Source organism: Numida meleagris, chromosome 1 (genome assembly GCF_002078875.1).
Source record: "Numida meleagris isolate 19003 breed g44 Domestic line chromosome 1, NumMel1.0, whole genome shotgun sequence".
NCBI classification, from domain to species: domain Eukaryota; kingdom Metazoa; phylum Chordata; class Aves; order Galliformes; family Numididae; genus Numida; species Numida meleagris.
Window position 1 is genome coordinate 11726918 of NC_034409.1, and position 16069 is coordinate 11742986.

The window sequence follows — 16069 nt, forward strand, 5'->3', positions numbered from 1 at the left end:
GCATGATAGCAGAAAAAAATTAAATTGGCAAATGCAAAATAAAGAATATGAAAATATATACTTCGATTATCTATGTACCTCACTGGAGATAAGGATATTGGAATTGTTACTCAGACAACCAAGGTGCCATCTCAGGGAGATTTTTTAATAACTGCTCAGTGCACAGGAGCTTTCAAATAGACAATGGTAAGATCAAAAAACAAGTAGAAAATAATACAGACAGTATTCGGTATCATCAGTTTAAATATCATGTGCTAAATTTTAATCTCCTCATTCATTTAGGGAAAGAAATAGAAAAAATGTGGAAAGAAAAGCAAATAGAAATGGGAGAGACATTGAAAGGCATGAGGAGAGCTTGAAAGGTCTAAAAACCTTGTATAGAAGGCAACTAAGATGTAATACATTAGAAGTACTGATAATGTAATCAGGACTTCTTTCACATCTTTTATCTTTATACCAAAAAAGATAATAGTCACTGAAATTGAAAATAGTCACTAGTATTGAATTACAAGGTGTTTAATTATTGTTATTTTCCTTTCCAAAATATTAAATTAGTCTGTGAATAAGTCAAGGTTTAGAGTTTGGAAGTATTTTAAGAATAAAGGAGATACATGTGAATATGAAGAGCACTTGCAGTCACATCAGATAAAGCATGTTCCTTTTAAATTGAATAAAAACCCATAGATTTCTGAGTTTAGGTCAAACCATTAACTAATGGTGTTTTTTGCCTATGGGTTGATTGTTTCATAATTGTCAACTTAAGAGTTCCTTTCACCTTCATTTGAAGTGTGGGGTGGTGGCCTCTGTCAAAGATGTGATACTGGATTAGATGGATAATTGGTCTGATTCCTTATGACAACTCAAATAAATCTCTGTAAAATCAAAGTAAAAGGGAAGAAAACCAGCCTCATACATTTCACTGAAGATGAAAGTAACTGCCTTGTGTGCTGTTCTTTTGGGGGCCTGGGGTTAATACTTGCCAGTATTTCTGCTACACCTAAATAAACCAGAAGGGAGGATTTCTGGAGATTGTGCCAACATGCAATTCATTGTAGAAATAGCTGTTCAAATGTATATACTGGAAAAGGAATAAAGTTTTATAAGTATAGCATTTTGCCTGTACCAATACAGTCTTCTGCAGCCTCATTCACTTAGGGAAAATACATCAGTAGTTACACTACACTGTTCATTCCAATATGCAAACCAGCTTTTTTGGGTGGTCCTTTGTGGAGCCAGGAGTTGGATCTGATGATCCTTATGTGTCCCTTCCAACTTGGGATATTCTGTGATTCTACGATCGTATGATTACATTTGACCAGTTAGTTGTACCATGTTTTGCTGTATATACTTATGGAAAAAAAAAGATCCAGTACTGAGTTTGTCAGCCACTTAGTCTAGCTATAGACATTTTAGACTTTTTCAGTCCATTAGAGTGGCAAAGAAGAAAAAGAATATATACTAACTTTCAACATCAGCATGATTACCAGATTTGTATAATGAAATCATCAGTTCATTAGGAAAATAGCAGGAACAATTCTTTTTATTCTGAAGGGTGCTTGAAGGAAAGAGTCCTTTCCTTCTTGGTTTTTTTTTGGCTTTCAAGGAGAGTATGCACAAACAGCCATGGGTTATATTTAACGAATGCAACAATAAACTTTTCTTCTGCTCAATCTCTACTGCTTAACAAGCATGTCAGGACACAGAGAACATTCTGTTTTTTATCCATGTTCTGTTGCTTTTTTGTGTTTGTTTCTGCTCTGTTTTGGACAGCTGTGATCACTGGAAGGACAAAATGCTGATCACAAGATGAAGGGAAGCTTAGAGACAAAAAAAAGACTGTACTTCTTGAATGAAAAGATCGTATAGATAAAAAAAGGAAAATGCCAAGATTCATTATCATCAGAATAATGTGTGTCATACTCATCTTTCTGTAATGACCAATATTGTTTGGATCCAGCAGCACTGAGTTCAGCACTCCTCTAACGTTAGCTTTTGATAGGAGTTGATTATGTACTTCAGGCCATTTCAGAAAGCACTGGTATAATTCAGTTAGTAAAATTCTGATATAGAGAAAAACAACAACAAAAAAAAATTAGAAAAATAACTTTTTCTTGATAGACTGTGAGGTGGCGAAAGGAAAGGACCTGAGAGCATAGAAATATGAGCCCAAATGGTCTTGACTACTCTGGATTTATACAGTAGCATTTGTAGCTCCTGATTTTTAATGCCAGACACACAGGAACATCTCAAACAAGTCATAAATTTCTGGTGTCTTTATAGATAGCTATACTTTGTCCTTGCAACTGTATGGTTCTTGGGGCCATGAGGGCAAGTGGTGCATCTTTAAACCTCACCTAAGCCATCCAAGTCTTCCAAGTTGTTGAACAGAGTCCACTGAATCGTTTACTCATTGCTCCATCGACCAGTAACCATCCTTACTGGGTGGCCGATGAAAGCAAGAAACATGTTAGAAGACTTTTCTTTTATTGGAAGAGTAGCTAACTCTGATAATAGTGCATGGTATGTGTGAATAGTGGAGAAACTTTGAAGCACTGAAAGCCTTGCATCTATTCTGTGTAATGTTTGTTATTCATTTGTTATCCTAGCACTTGATTTGGTTGTTTGTTCTATCTTTAGATAGGTAATGTACCTACAAGCTACAATATGGTATAGAATCCTCGCAACAAGATGACTGCAGTATTCTGCTTCACTTGGCACAAGATGTCACATCTCTGGAAATAGTTTCCCATATCCAAAATACAACCAATCCTGGGAGAAATATTTGTACTTATATATGTAATATACAAGTAGCTCCCTACGAACAGGTACTTTGGAGGAGAAAAGGCAGTCCTTTAGCCAGAAATCAAAATGATTTTTAGAGGTATCATGGGATTCCTTAGTGCGTTCATGTGCCAACGCTGTTATTTTTAGTATCTGACATCGGAGGTCTAGTGATAGAAACAAATCCTCCTGCTGACTCGCCCATATTCTTCCATGTAGTGCCTGGATTTTTCTGAGAAGCTGTGCCCAGGAATTGCAATGGTGCAGGAGGCTGCCTGGCTTGTGGAGTGGCATTTATTGGCCGCATTGATGCAAATGTTTTGTTTTGTATTGTTCAAGTGTTAAACATATAAACACTTGCATACTTAAATACAGTTCACTTGTTCAGGATAAATCTAAATTTTGGTGTATTAAGATTTATTGTCTCAGCATATTCTGTAGCAGTATCCTCTCAAACAACTTGTATTCACAAACACCAGATTTTTCTCAGTTACACAGGAAACTCACATAAATCAGATGCAAATCGTATGTATATACTTATATGTGAAATAAGGATATAAGTAAGTTGTGCAGGAAATGTAATGCTGAGATATCTGGAGGGTCATAGTCCTTTCTCTTTCATTTTTAGTTCAGCACTCAACGCTTTTTCTCATGTTGTGGTCCCAGGTGTGAGAAGCAGCTGGTTGGCTGATCTTGCATGAGTGACCAGCTGTGTCTAGCACATATTCATGGAAGAGAAAATTGCAGTGAAAATGTATGCAACTTAATAGACAATACTGTGTCCACATTAGTATCACAACCTTGTCCATACAGCAACCAGATGTATATGAATGAATATGTCCGATGTAATGGTTCCAGAAAGTCGTCTGTGTGTTCAGTGGCACAGATGTTTCAAACATTGAAGACCCTTTGAGCATCTCAATATTACATTTAACGCACAGACTTAATAACATATATTTCTTTTCTTTTTAGGAAAAGATGTAATTATGGTTAATGCCATAACTGGCATTATCAAATGCCAAAAAAAATCTTTATTTTTTATTATCTTTGGTTACAAATGCTGATATTGATTTGAGGTTGATTGACGCATGTTCCACATATGTGATGTTTTACTCTATGGACAAATGATCAAAACGTGAAGTAAAAAAGTTTCATGCCTGTAGCAGAAATGCTAAGTCACGGCTTGAAGCAGTGATTGAGCACCTGGTGGGAAGGCAGGGCCAACCCAATGGAGCTCAGGTGCATGCAATGCACCTAAGTGACAGGTAGGGGTGGAGCCAGGATCCACCCCTTCCCAGAGCACAATGAAGTGTTGGCAGTGGAGGCAAAGGGATATTACTGGAGGTTCTTATGTATGTGAGGCTTTCCAAGGTAGGCAGATTCTTCTCTTTGTTTTTGTGTCCATAGCTGCTGCATTTGTGCATATCTTCACTTGCTGCAGCCTTGGACTTTGCTACTATGCTGCCATTGCTGTGCTTTTCATTGCGTTATACGGTTACAATGCTGCAGATAGGAATGACTGATCCTGGACGGGAGCAAGTTTACCAGTAATACAACCTGCAGGGTATGAGTTTTGTGTATTCACTTTATTAGGTATTTTTCAAAAGGGAAGGCCCTTTTCCTTCAAAAATGCCTCAATCACATGGTAACTGCATGGATTGGAGAAGGAAGCTGAAGAATGGACTTACTTCCATTATTTCTCTTCATAATCTGAGCTTTTAGCCTTCTTTACAGGATACGTGTCAATTGCGTTCAAACATCATTCTTCTGAGACAAAAATGACCTAAAATGTTATGTTTGGTTTTGTTTGTGGTTTTGTTTCACAAGAGTTTTAGCAATGTTCTAATTTTAGAGCAAGAGGGGGAATTTGAATGGTTAGGAACATTGCTGAGATTAATGGAGGAAGGCTAGTTTTTTTCAACGTGGACAAAGAAGCTTACACTGCTAAAGGAGAAATTGGGCAAAAGTGAGACTGGAAGTAATGGACAGTGATAGATTGTGGGTTTGCAAGGTATTGAAGAAGAAAAGATACGGAGCAGATAAATGATTCTTGATGGGAAAAAACATCCAGTGAGACCGGGGGGAAAAAAAAAAAAAGCAGAGTAATAACAAGGTTGAGTAAATGGATAAATGGATGAGTTGATTCATAACTGAAACTTAGCACCCACTGGGAGGTGGGTCCTAAGGAGTCAAAGGGGATGCCACTGTAGCTGCATCAGCTACCCAGTATAAAAACAAGAGGTTTTGAGTAGAGAAAAAGTTCAGTCAGCATTATTTTCTCTTTATTTTCCTCAGTCAGTGTTAGTTTTGAAATTCTGTGTGTATACTTATTAGAGCTCTTAAGGGCCTGAACATTGGCCGTGTTCATATCGTAATAGATAAGAGTGGAAGAACTGTTTGATTCATAACTCTTTCACTTTCTTTGAGTACTCCCATATCTCAATTTTGATTTATATATCTAGGTATGTATTTAAGAGTATTGAAGCTAGCAGGGTAGGTTGGTAAACTGCATGCAATTTTCTTTGCTTATATTAAATGTGGACCTACTGAATGCTAAAGTCATCATTATCACGCAATCAAGACTGAGGAATCATTGTGGAGCTGTAAGCTCAGGAGCTAATCTTTTCAAGGGCTTAAAGAAATCAAGTGAATAAATCTCATCCTGGAAGAAAATGCTTTATGTGGATGGATGGGCTTTACTCATAGTAGGCAGCCTTCTTCCCAAATCATGAACATAGAGGCAAAGTGGATTTGTCTTCTGATGTCACAGAAAATGTCCTTGTCTGAAACATGGAGGAAATTGTGTTACTGAAGTTTGTTCTGCCTTCTGACATGAAATGGTTTCCTGAGACACTTCTTTCACAGACTGTCTTTGGAGGTGACTGTAATGATGAACAGGCATCTTTTACAGAATTTCCATAGTCCTTACTACTCTCCGCTAGTATTTTTTACATCTTTCATCTTTTTCTACATTCCTAGATTATAGAGGAAGGATATAATCTAAATAATTTCATTTCCAGTGGGCAATTATTATACCAGTATGATTGGCCCTATGGTTTTCTCCCCAACAGAGACAGAAAAGACAATTTTACCTATTATTTCTTCATGAGCTACACAGTTAGTATCCTAAAAATTGGCCTTAGGGAAACAGTTCAGTCTTGTCAAAGTCTGCCAGTTTGAGTGTGCTTCTGCCCCACACACTCCAGTGTTGCAGCTGTGACTGACCTCCGCAAAGTCTTGTCACAAACTCATGCAAGCTTTAACTATTTTTAATTTTATAAGTAGGAAAAAGAAAGAGATTTAATGAAGCAAGTCACTAAAGACAAAATTTTAAGATGCACAGCAGTTTATCCTGCAGTGAAAGCCAGTGCCTGACAAATAAAATTACAGCAGCAATAAAAGAGAAGTGTCCCAGTCTACAAAGCTAATGATATCTCTGGTAATTAAGATACAAAACTAGTGTAAGTGCTGCGGTTTCTAATGTATAGCAGAGCTGGTGGAGCGCTTTTGTCTACTCTATTTTCTTTCTGAGTGAACAGATAATAGGTTCATAGTTTAAGTTGAAAATAAACTGTATTACAACATTAAGTCCTTAATTATTTGACCATTTGGAGTACAATTAAATGTCTCTAAAAAGTGGTTGTTAGTTTTGCTGGCATTCCTGAGTTTTAAATGAGAACACAAATGATACTTTACATTGAATACTTAAATACGCAAAACAAATCTTGCCATGAGCACTTTAAAAAGTTAAGCTCTACTTCTGCTTTTTATACATTGGGAAAAACAGCTGGTTTCAATCTCTTTTTTTAAACCTGGATTTCTTTCAGTGATAGTGAATAGGTATCTTGTTGAATAGATATTATCTTGAAGTACAGTAATTTTTGTTCAAAGGAAGCTTGCTGTCATGATTAAAAAAAAAAAAGTGTAAAGCTACCTAAAGCTTTGAGATCACAGAAGATAAGGCAGTAATCTTATATTTAGATTGCCTTTCCTGCAGATAGCTGTGCAGACTTTTCAGTTGGAGCTTTGAATGATCAGCAGTCACTTTCAGTTAATTAACTCTCACATCTAAACAGTGAGGCCATCATTTTTCATCCAGTTTCTATTTATTCTGCATTGTCCATCTGGAGTCATTAAAGAAAGAATAACAAAATGTTCTGCAATGTGTTCATGGGTATGTATTTGTGCATTTGTATATTTTGGGCATTACAAACCATTTAGTTTTTACCTGATTATAGGAGAGGCATTCATCAACATCTATCTGTAATTTGATTTTATGCTGATCCCATTTCCTATAGGGTTGTATTTCAAACTGTGCATGCAACAAAACTGTCTGGCAGCAAAGTCCATGGAGCCAAGTAGGAATGTGCTACTAGATAATTTGATCCTTTTCTTTCTGCACTTTTTTGATTGTCTTATCCTACTCTACTATCGTTTACACCACACAAGGCAATGTGAAACTCATTAGTCATTTCCTGAGTGTTAGTAAAAATGAAATGTCTGGTGATTGCTTTCTCTAGATACTTATGAATGTTTTAATATAAATTGGTATAGTGGAATATGTATATATGCTTAACAGAACTTTAGTGTTTGGGGGCAATGCAGAGGTATATTCAAAAATAAAGTGCATTGCACTAAATAACTCCTGAAGTCTAAGGGAACATACATGTAGGTTGCTCTGAAAGTAATGCCTCCTATTTATTTCCCTGCAAACTACAACAGATACAAAGAGCACAATAACAGTATTTGGTAAATTCTCAGTTACAAAACAGTATTTTTCAACACAGTAAGCTCCATTAGCTATGCATTTTTGCATGGCTCTCACCAAACCCTGGGCTTTATTAAAGCACACAATTATACAGCCTCAGTCTGCCTGACCTGACATTTGCTGGGTGGCTCTCACTTGGCCTTACCTGAAGCTGTATAAAATGTGGGAGGCTTATGAGATCTTCAGCACAGGAGATCACAGAAGATAGAATTTAGTGGCAGGAGCAGACTGTTATGTTGCCTTGTTTGATGGTGGGACTAGATGATCTTGGTGGTCTTCTCCAACCTTAATGATTCTATGATTCTAAGCCTGCTTGCCATGCTCATAAAAATTGCACCAGTGGAGGTGCCCCACCGTCACCACTGCTGAAACACACCACACACCCTTTCACTGTGCTCACATCCTCTGGCTGGTCTCCATAAATATTCAGCAAGCATCAGTGAATGTCAATGGGTGCTATTTTTTCCACATGGAAGAATTCGTTTCCACCCTTTTGCCTCACCACTCTTCCATGTCAGGCGCCATTCTGTCAGACTGTTCCTCTGCTGCCATCTATCACATGGCAACAATGTGTAGCTGAATATTGGCAGGAAGGTTCAACCTCTACTGCCATACCACCAAAAACCACCTCTGACTAACTTTTAATAAAGTAGAAGGTATTACTTTTGGATCAGGCTTCATATTTGATATGTGTCCTGCTGACCAGTTTCCTATTTGATGGTTGAATTTGTCTGAATTCAGAAGCAAGAGGGTACAATAATTCTATTTTTCAGTTAGACTGAATTACCCTATCTGTATCATAACTCTACTGAAGGTAACAGAAATATGCCAAGAGAGACTTTGACCCTACTACATATGAAATTTAGCATTTAAATGGCTTCTGGGTTGTGTACAGAGACCTTAGTCAATTTAGTCCTATGCTAAAGCCATATAGGATGCAAGAATACATATAAAGAATTGGAAATTGAAATCAGAATGCCTAGGCAAAATAAATTAATGCAAAGTTTATTAAAATTTCTTTTTCAGGCTGAAGAAATTGTTTTGAGTTTTACTTTCCTGCCTGTCCTCCACCCATAAATACCAGTCTGAGTAAAATAGTCCTGTCATTGAATTTTGAGTGGACAAGCATGAATAATGGATATTTTTACAAAAGTTGTCAGCAGAAAGAGAAGAACATATTCTCAGTTTAAGTGGCTATAACAGGCACAAACAGGCACTCTAATGTGGTAACCACAGTTGTAGTCAACATCTACTGCAATCTGTCCTCCACAAACACCTCTCTTTATTTTCCATTATTTTACGGCTAGAGGCACCATCAGGCAAGTTGCTTTCCTTCTCTGCAGGAGCTGCCACAGTCTGTTTTGCCAGTGCTGTGAAGTGTAGTGCGGCTGAGAATCACTGTGAAATTGAGAGCTGGGCAAAGAGAGTAAAAATAAAAGGACGGTCAGGAGGGCAGAAGGGAAAATGGAACAAAATTGCATACACATCAGATAGGATTTTTTTTGGTACACTGATTAAAAAAAAAATAAAAAATCCCTGTGGCTGTGCTCATGTAGATATCCTAATGATCAGAGCTCACTAGCAAGGGCAGAGTTTCTGGTCCACAACGGAGACTTACTGGCTTTTGCCAAAAAACTACCCCAGAAATCCTTAAGACTTTATTTTGAAAACTCAAAAGAAAAAAAAAAGACTGGAATTTATTTTATTTATCCTTAATCCTTATTTTTGTTAACCTTCTTTAAATACGTGGATTTCTAATGTCAATTATTCAGGTTTGTTGATGAAGGTGCCAACAGTCCTTGGATTTCGTGGTCTGTTCTTTATGCCAGCGCTCATCCTGAGGTTTGTTACCTTCTCATGCCCTTTCTATCAAAATTTCACCTTAACTATTAGTGTAACACCTTATGAGCTTGCTACAGCTGAGACTGCAATTGTGGTACATCTACAGGCCCCACGTATGAAAATTAGATAAAGACTCAGTGGATACTGAGAAGTTTTCCAGTACAGCTCAATGGCTGTCCATCACTTTCACATCAGTTACCCTCAAACAATTCTACGCTGGGGACTTTTGTGGCCAGATATTACCTGTTATGTCTGTTTGAAAAGGACACAGAATGATACTCTGTGGATCACTGGTGAGTGATTTTAGTGCTCATGCTAAGAAATGCTGAGAAAGACTTTATTCATTTAAGACCTTTGGGTGGAAGATTTTCTCCTGTCTTAATGAGTACAGGAGCAGACTGTGTTGTTATGATACTGTGTACCTCAGAGAGAGCTTTAGTATCTGAAAATGTCCTGTGCAGGGAAGCTGAGCGAGGGTGCTATTCATGTACTTAGTTACACAGAAGCTGCAATGAAGCCCTCTTTAAAGATGCACCCACAAGACTCATTCTGGCAGAGGATTTAGGTACCCTTATATCAACCACTTCTAAGTTCATTTGAACTTGGCCTTACTTTTCTTTGCTTTTTATGGGTAAGCACAGTATTTCTGCAGATATAAGAGGGCAAATAATAATAATGTCATTTAAACTGCCTTTACACCTAGAAGAGTCTTTATTGACTTAGCGTATGAAAAGACTGAAAAATATTTTTACCCAATAGGATATATATATAGACCCACGCGTTTACTTTGCTTTATTTAATTTTTTTTTTCTTTTGCAGTTGGTTACATTAGCGTAACTGCTACAGACAAGGGTAAATAATGCCATTATTTTAGAGTCCCAGAACAGACCATTTCATTTTTGCTTTTGCATTTTGATTCGTTTCCCCTGACATGAGCCTGGAGCTCTACTATTTTCTGCTATAACTTGTACCTGTAGAGTGCAAAGAAAGGTGAAAAGGCCTGTGTCAGATGTGTCTGCTACATGCTCATTGTTTTTCATTGTGTTTGTTAATTAGAGCATTAGATGGAATGGTTAAAAGTCTCTGTAGGCTTGTCAGAGCTTTTTCTTTGTAGTATCGTTTTTGTAGGAGGCAAGGATCACAGATCCACACTTCCTGTGCATGTCTGTGCCTTCATATTCCCTCAAAAAACTTCTGAATGTATTGATGTATTTGAACTCAGTGTGACTGACAGAAGTAAAGGACTGTTAAGTAATTAAATAATTAGATTTCCACAGATTAATAAATGTTTCAGTTGAACATCAAGGTCAATCACTCTCAAGACACTTCTATAGGAAATCATGTTTTATTAGTTCCAGTGATGTCAGAACTTACTGCTGACTTTCATAAATCATTCAGCTACTCTGGTGCTAGAGGATATATAAATGCACAAAACAGATTTACGTGGTTGTGCAATACATGACTTTTGAATAGTCCAGATCTCAAAAGTCTTTACAAGAAATTGTAATGGTAGATTGGCACCCAGTAAAATGTGCATGCCTAACATGGTTTCATGACTGAAAATTTTGGGTGTTAAGTGGCTAAACATTTCTTAGAAGTCTGTATATCTTTGTTGGTCTTTGCCAGCATGTATAATTTTGATAACATTGTACTTTTGAGCAGAGGAGTAAGCGTTAGCATCTAGTCTGTCTCTTCAATCTCAGTGTTAAGATCATTTTGAGGATACACTGAAGCTGTGAGTTCCAAATTCCTCTCTGATTCACTGAAAAATAAAGATTTGGACATATAAATAAAAATGAATAAATAATGTTTCCATCAGCTCTTTGGAAACATTTTTATTTCCTGAGGTGCATTAAAAATATTCCACAAATATGGTGCAGTAATCAACTACATCTATAAAACTGAGATAGTTGCCTGGCTTTCCTCATGTTCAGCAGAAAGAGATAGGTGCTTCAGGAGAGTAATACATCTATCCTTAGATAAGTATTAAAGGTAAGTGGAATACATCGCCCTATGGAGGTTTCTGTCTCTTTTTGTAAGGCAGTCTGGGTGATCAGCTGAGACTTGACAGCTAGCATTCCTATAGCTAAAATTAGATGAAATGAATTGCTCATCTACTCTGTAAATTGACATATCAATTTATATTGGACTTTATGTGAAGTAAAGTATTCCTCCATGTAAAACAGACAAGATCTAGTCCTTAATATTCCTTTAAATTGTTTGTTGTATCTTGTTTTGTTTTTCATATGAATTTCATCAGTGCAGTTTTGTCCTCATGTTTCAAACCATAAAATGAGAGTCAATATTCAAAGGTGAGTATTTAGGTATAGTCATGAATCCTTATCTTTTCAGTGCCTAAAGCAACATCATATCTTCCTTAATCTAGCTGGGAGCCCATGGTCTTGCATTTTCTCTAAAGATTTCCCATTGCTTACACTAGAATTTTCATTAATTGAGAACTACTTGCCATAGCCGGTCTATGTCATATTCTTGTATCTTAGAGTCTCTGAAATATTTATCGTTATTTCTGATAGATAATTGATGTCAACTCTATGTAAAATTTGAGCTTAAAAATCTGCGGAGTGCTAGTTAAGGAATATTAAAGATTGAAATTTTTCTGTGCTGTCTTCTCTGCATTATTCTGAAACTCTACCAGGCAGAATTTGGTCCTATATCTAATCAATCATTTTCATTGTAGCTGAGGAGTTAGTATTGTCCCCCTAATTCACAATAAAGCAATGTACTGTCTGGTTCCTTTCCTCTGGTCATCAAATGCAGTCAGTCCTGAGAATTTGGAAGAAATTTATTTAAAATAAAAGATATCAACTTTTAAAACCTATCAGTACAAAAGATCCTCGTAGCAGTAAGCCTGCAAGCAGCATCTATGCTGCTTCTAAATAAAACTCCTCTTCCAGACTCTTTTTTTCTCACCTTTCACACACAGGCTCACAGAGGACTCTTGGCAGTTTCTGCTATTTCATCTCTAAGACCGGACAATTGCCTGTTGTCTTCATTGTAAGCTCTTGAAGTTTTATTACACCACTGACAATTCAAGCAAAGAGAGCTTCTGAGCTTGGCAGAGGCTACAGTCTTCCTTTCTTCTGCTTCATTCTTCAGAATTCTGTTTGAAGTGTCAGAAGGGAGGGGTGCAGCTCACCTACAAGTGAGAGTACTATTAACAGTTGCCACCATGCCGTATGGGAGGAAACCTGCAACACCACACTGGCTCGTCTCTGAGGAAAGTGCTGCAGCCCTGACAATGTGCCCTTTTCTTCCTCGTACCATTAATCTTCTGCTTGATATCAGGAAATTGCCATGGGCTAACACAGCCAGTTTCTTCCCAGGGCTGGTATTTCTGGGTGGCAGGACAGGAAGGGACAGCTTCAGGTTCTCAAAGACGTTTCTTCTAAATAGTGTGTTTGCTTTGGTCACTGCACTATCTGGAAAACAACCAAAAATAGAAATGGATCCCATGTGTGACTAGAAATCTACTTTTATGGATGAATTTAAAGATAAAATAATATTGGATATAAAATTGTTTTACTATTGTTACCAATATGTTTAAGAGCTGAATTATGTGTTCCATTGTTACAGTCTAAATTTAATTTGAAAGTGTAACTACTGCTAATTCACATTGGCTAATTTTCAGCATTTGTTTTGCATTTTCTAAAAATGTTTCCAAAACCTACAGAGACATTGCAGCTGTGAGAAAGTGAGATGGATCCTGCTCCCTTTTTGTGGTGAACCTAGACTACATGCCTATGGTGCCTTGGTCATTCCAGCAAAGGGTTGGATGCTGCATGGGTGCAGTCACTGCCAGCTGCTGAAATGGGAAATTGTGAGCACAGTTGCTCTGAAAACATGAAAAAACACTGTAGATTTTGGTACCTAAGGCAACACACAGGACAGAGAGAGATGCTGTAGTGCACTGCAGAGCTCTCTAGGCTGCAGGAGCTGCTGACATATATCAGTCCCCAACATTTTACGTTTTACGTAGTGCACTTCACGTTCTGAAATGTGCTTGAAGAGGACTACCAGTGGTGTCTAGAAATATAGCTTGCAGATGTTTTAAAACAAGATAATCAAGTCCCATACATCAGGAGAGCGGCAATACTCAGTTGGGCAACTCTGCATTCAGAGTTACTGTTTCATTCCGTCGTATCACTGTGATGCGGTGCTGTTGATAAATCAGCTACAAATCAACATTACTTTTGAAACTGTGGAGAAGGGGACATTATCGCATTTATTTAAATAAAATAAAAAAAATGTGCAGAACTGACAAGGTTATTTTTTTCTTCACTGCTTGATGTGGTATTATAAATCATCCTTGATGTTTCCTTCATTTTATTATCAGTATCTGTGAACAAGCTTGAAGTAAGTTGATTCTTTATGAGCTATGACATTCATCTCAAAAACAAGACTAAAAATTCAATCTCCAGAGGAAAAAATTAAAATCATTACGGAAATATGGAACAGAATGTCTAACCAAATGATTATATTGGATGAAGGAAAACCACGATTTAGCAATGAGACATTTTGTTTGTAGTTGGAATTAACTTGGTAATTATAAAGAGTTATGAATTTTGCAATTTTAATTTCTTTAGAAATATGTAGCTGTTTGAGAGAGAGGATTTTAAAACAACAGTGTTTTCAACATCAGGAAAAAAGTGTGCTGAACTCTAAACTGCTAATATAGAATTAAAGTATACATACACAAAGTATATCTGTAACTGTGCAAGAAAGCTTAATATGCTTCCAAAGTATAACATTTACTAGTGAAAGTAGGAAAAGATGAGGGATGTATAGACAGTCAAGAAAGGAAATGTTACTCCTGCCTTCGAGAAAAGTAAAAAGGAGGAACCAAGGAACTTCGGATTGGTCAGCCTCACCTCACTGAAGGTGACGGAGTAAATTATCCTGGAAGCTATTACTAAACATTTTAAGGACAAGAAGGTGAATGGGGACAGTCACCATGGATTTATGAAGGGAAAATCACACGTGATCAACCTGGTAGCCTTTCTACACTTAAATGATTAGCTTGGTAATCCAGAGGAGAGCAGGAGATGACATTTGTCTTGACTGAAACAGGGCTTTCACAGTATCATCATGGACTAACTTAACTGATGAAGAATGGGATAGAAAGATGGACAGTGAGATGGACTGAAAATTGCCTGAGGCTCAGGCGGTTGTGGTGAGCTGCACAAAGTCTAACCTTAGATGTAAATCTGTAACGTGCAGGGTAATAATTAACCAACAAAAACATCTTAGCAGAATGCTTTGAAATTTATACACCCTTTATAGACATGCTGGTGCAATAGAAATTGACTTATTTTTCAGCTGGGTGAAACCTAGGTAAGTTTAAGTTTAGAGTAAATCATATCTTAAGGAGTGAATTCTCCTTTGTGCTGCTGTGTGGGCTGAGCAGTGAGCAGGTTTGGGAAGCAGATCTGTCCCAGGATTTGTCCTCTGGAAGTACCTTGCTCACCTTAGGGCTGTATCAGCATATTGAACTAACATAATCAATGGAGGAGCAGAGAGAATGAAACCATGTGTAGATGTAAACTTTCTGCATCTCTCTCAGTGTGAGACTGTAGGTGTAAATCAAAGAACAAGATTTCAGGAACAAGCCAGATAGCTTGGAACAGCTGCGAATTATAAGATTTTTTTCCTGCTTCGAATAGATCCTCAATTACTTTTCATTTATTTCACTGTAAAAATTACTTAACACCATATAATGTTGAAAAGAATAGTCGTTTAGGCAAAGTTATACTTTTCACGTTGAAACAGTACTGCTTTGACAGGTTCCTATAAGTCTGACTTCAAGCATATGTTGTAATTTTACAGAAATGAGAAATACTTTTGAAAATGAGTAACTGGATCTGTATGCTCGATCTCACAACGTCAGTTGGCCTGTAGGGAACGGCAAGGAGCTGTGCCAGGGGAGGGTCGGGGGGGTTAGGGAAAGGCCCTGCACCAGAGGGCGGTGGGCATGGAACAGGCTGCCCAGGGCAGCGGACACGGCCCCAAGCTGCCGGAGTTGAAGGAGCATTTGGACAATGCTCTCAGACACAGGGTTTGAATTTTGGGCAGTTCTGTGGGCAGCCAGGAGCTGGACTCTGATCCGTAGGGGTCCCTTCCAACTCAGGATATTCTATCATTCTGTGATTCTATATTGTGTTACAAATGAGGATAGAAATATTTCATTATTGATTGCATGATTAATTAGAATGGCAGCGAGAAAGAAAACCTTTATTCATGTTCAGCTGAAATTGTTTTTCTTTTTTTTTTTTTTTTGAGAAAGGTATTAAATATATTAAGTAAAATTTCTTTGGAATGAATGTCTGATATGTAAAGGTTAACAGTGCTATTCTGGGAGAACAAATCTATTTATTTCCTTATCTGCCTTGTACCAGAGAAAAATAAGTCACACAGGAAAAGTTTTGTAACTGTAGCTGAGCTGTTCATTAGAACACTTTTCAGAAACAATGACATTTGTGAATAAAATGAAGCCAATCTTTGATGGAGGAGAGCGGGTTAGAGTGGTCAGATATTACTTTAGCTCACAGGTTTTCAAAGGTTGTATATTAGTATTTTCAGTTATGAGATTTTTTAGAGACATACACAAATCTTGAAGTACTAGAATAAAGCCCTAACAGCACAAAATCCTTTATTTTCCCA

The 16069-nt window shown here is 37.3% G+C and overlaps 1 protein-coding gene and 1 long non-coding RNA gene across 12 annotated transcripts in view; both read left to right on the plus strand.

The window, feature by feature from the left end:
- MAGI2 (membrane associated guanylate kinase, WW and PDZ domain containing 2) overlaps positions 1–16069 on the plus strand; it is a 735464-nt gene that overhangs the window by 294046 nt on the left and 425349 nt on the right. The gene's annotated exons all lie outside the window — the stretch shown is intronic.
- LOC110392334 lies at positions 3687–12524 on the plus strand. The gene is made up of 4 exons (XR_002434313.1): positions 3687–4152; positions 9322–9391; positions 12336–12406; positions 12509–12524. It is a non-coding gene; the product is annotated as an uncharacterized LOC110392334 (long non-coding RNA).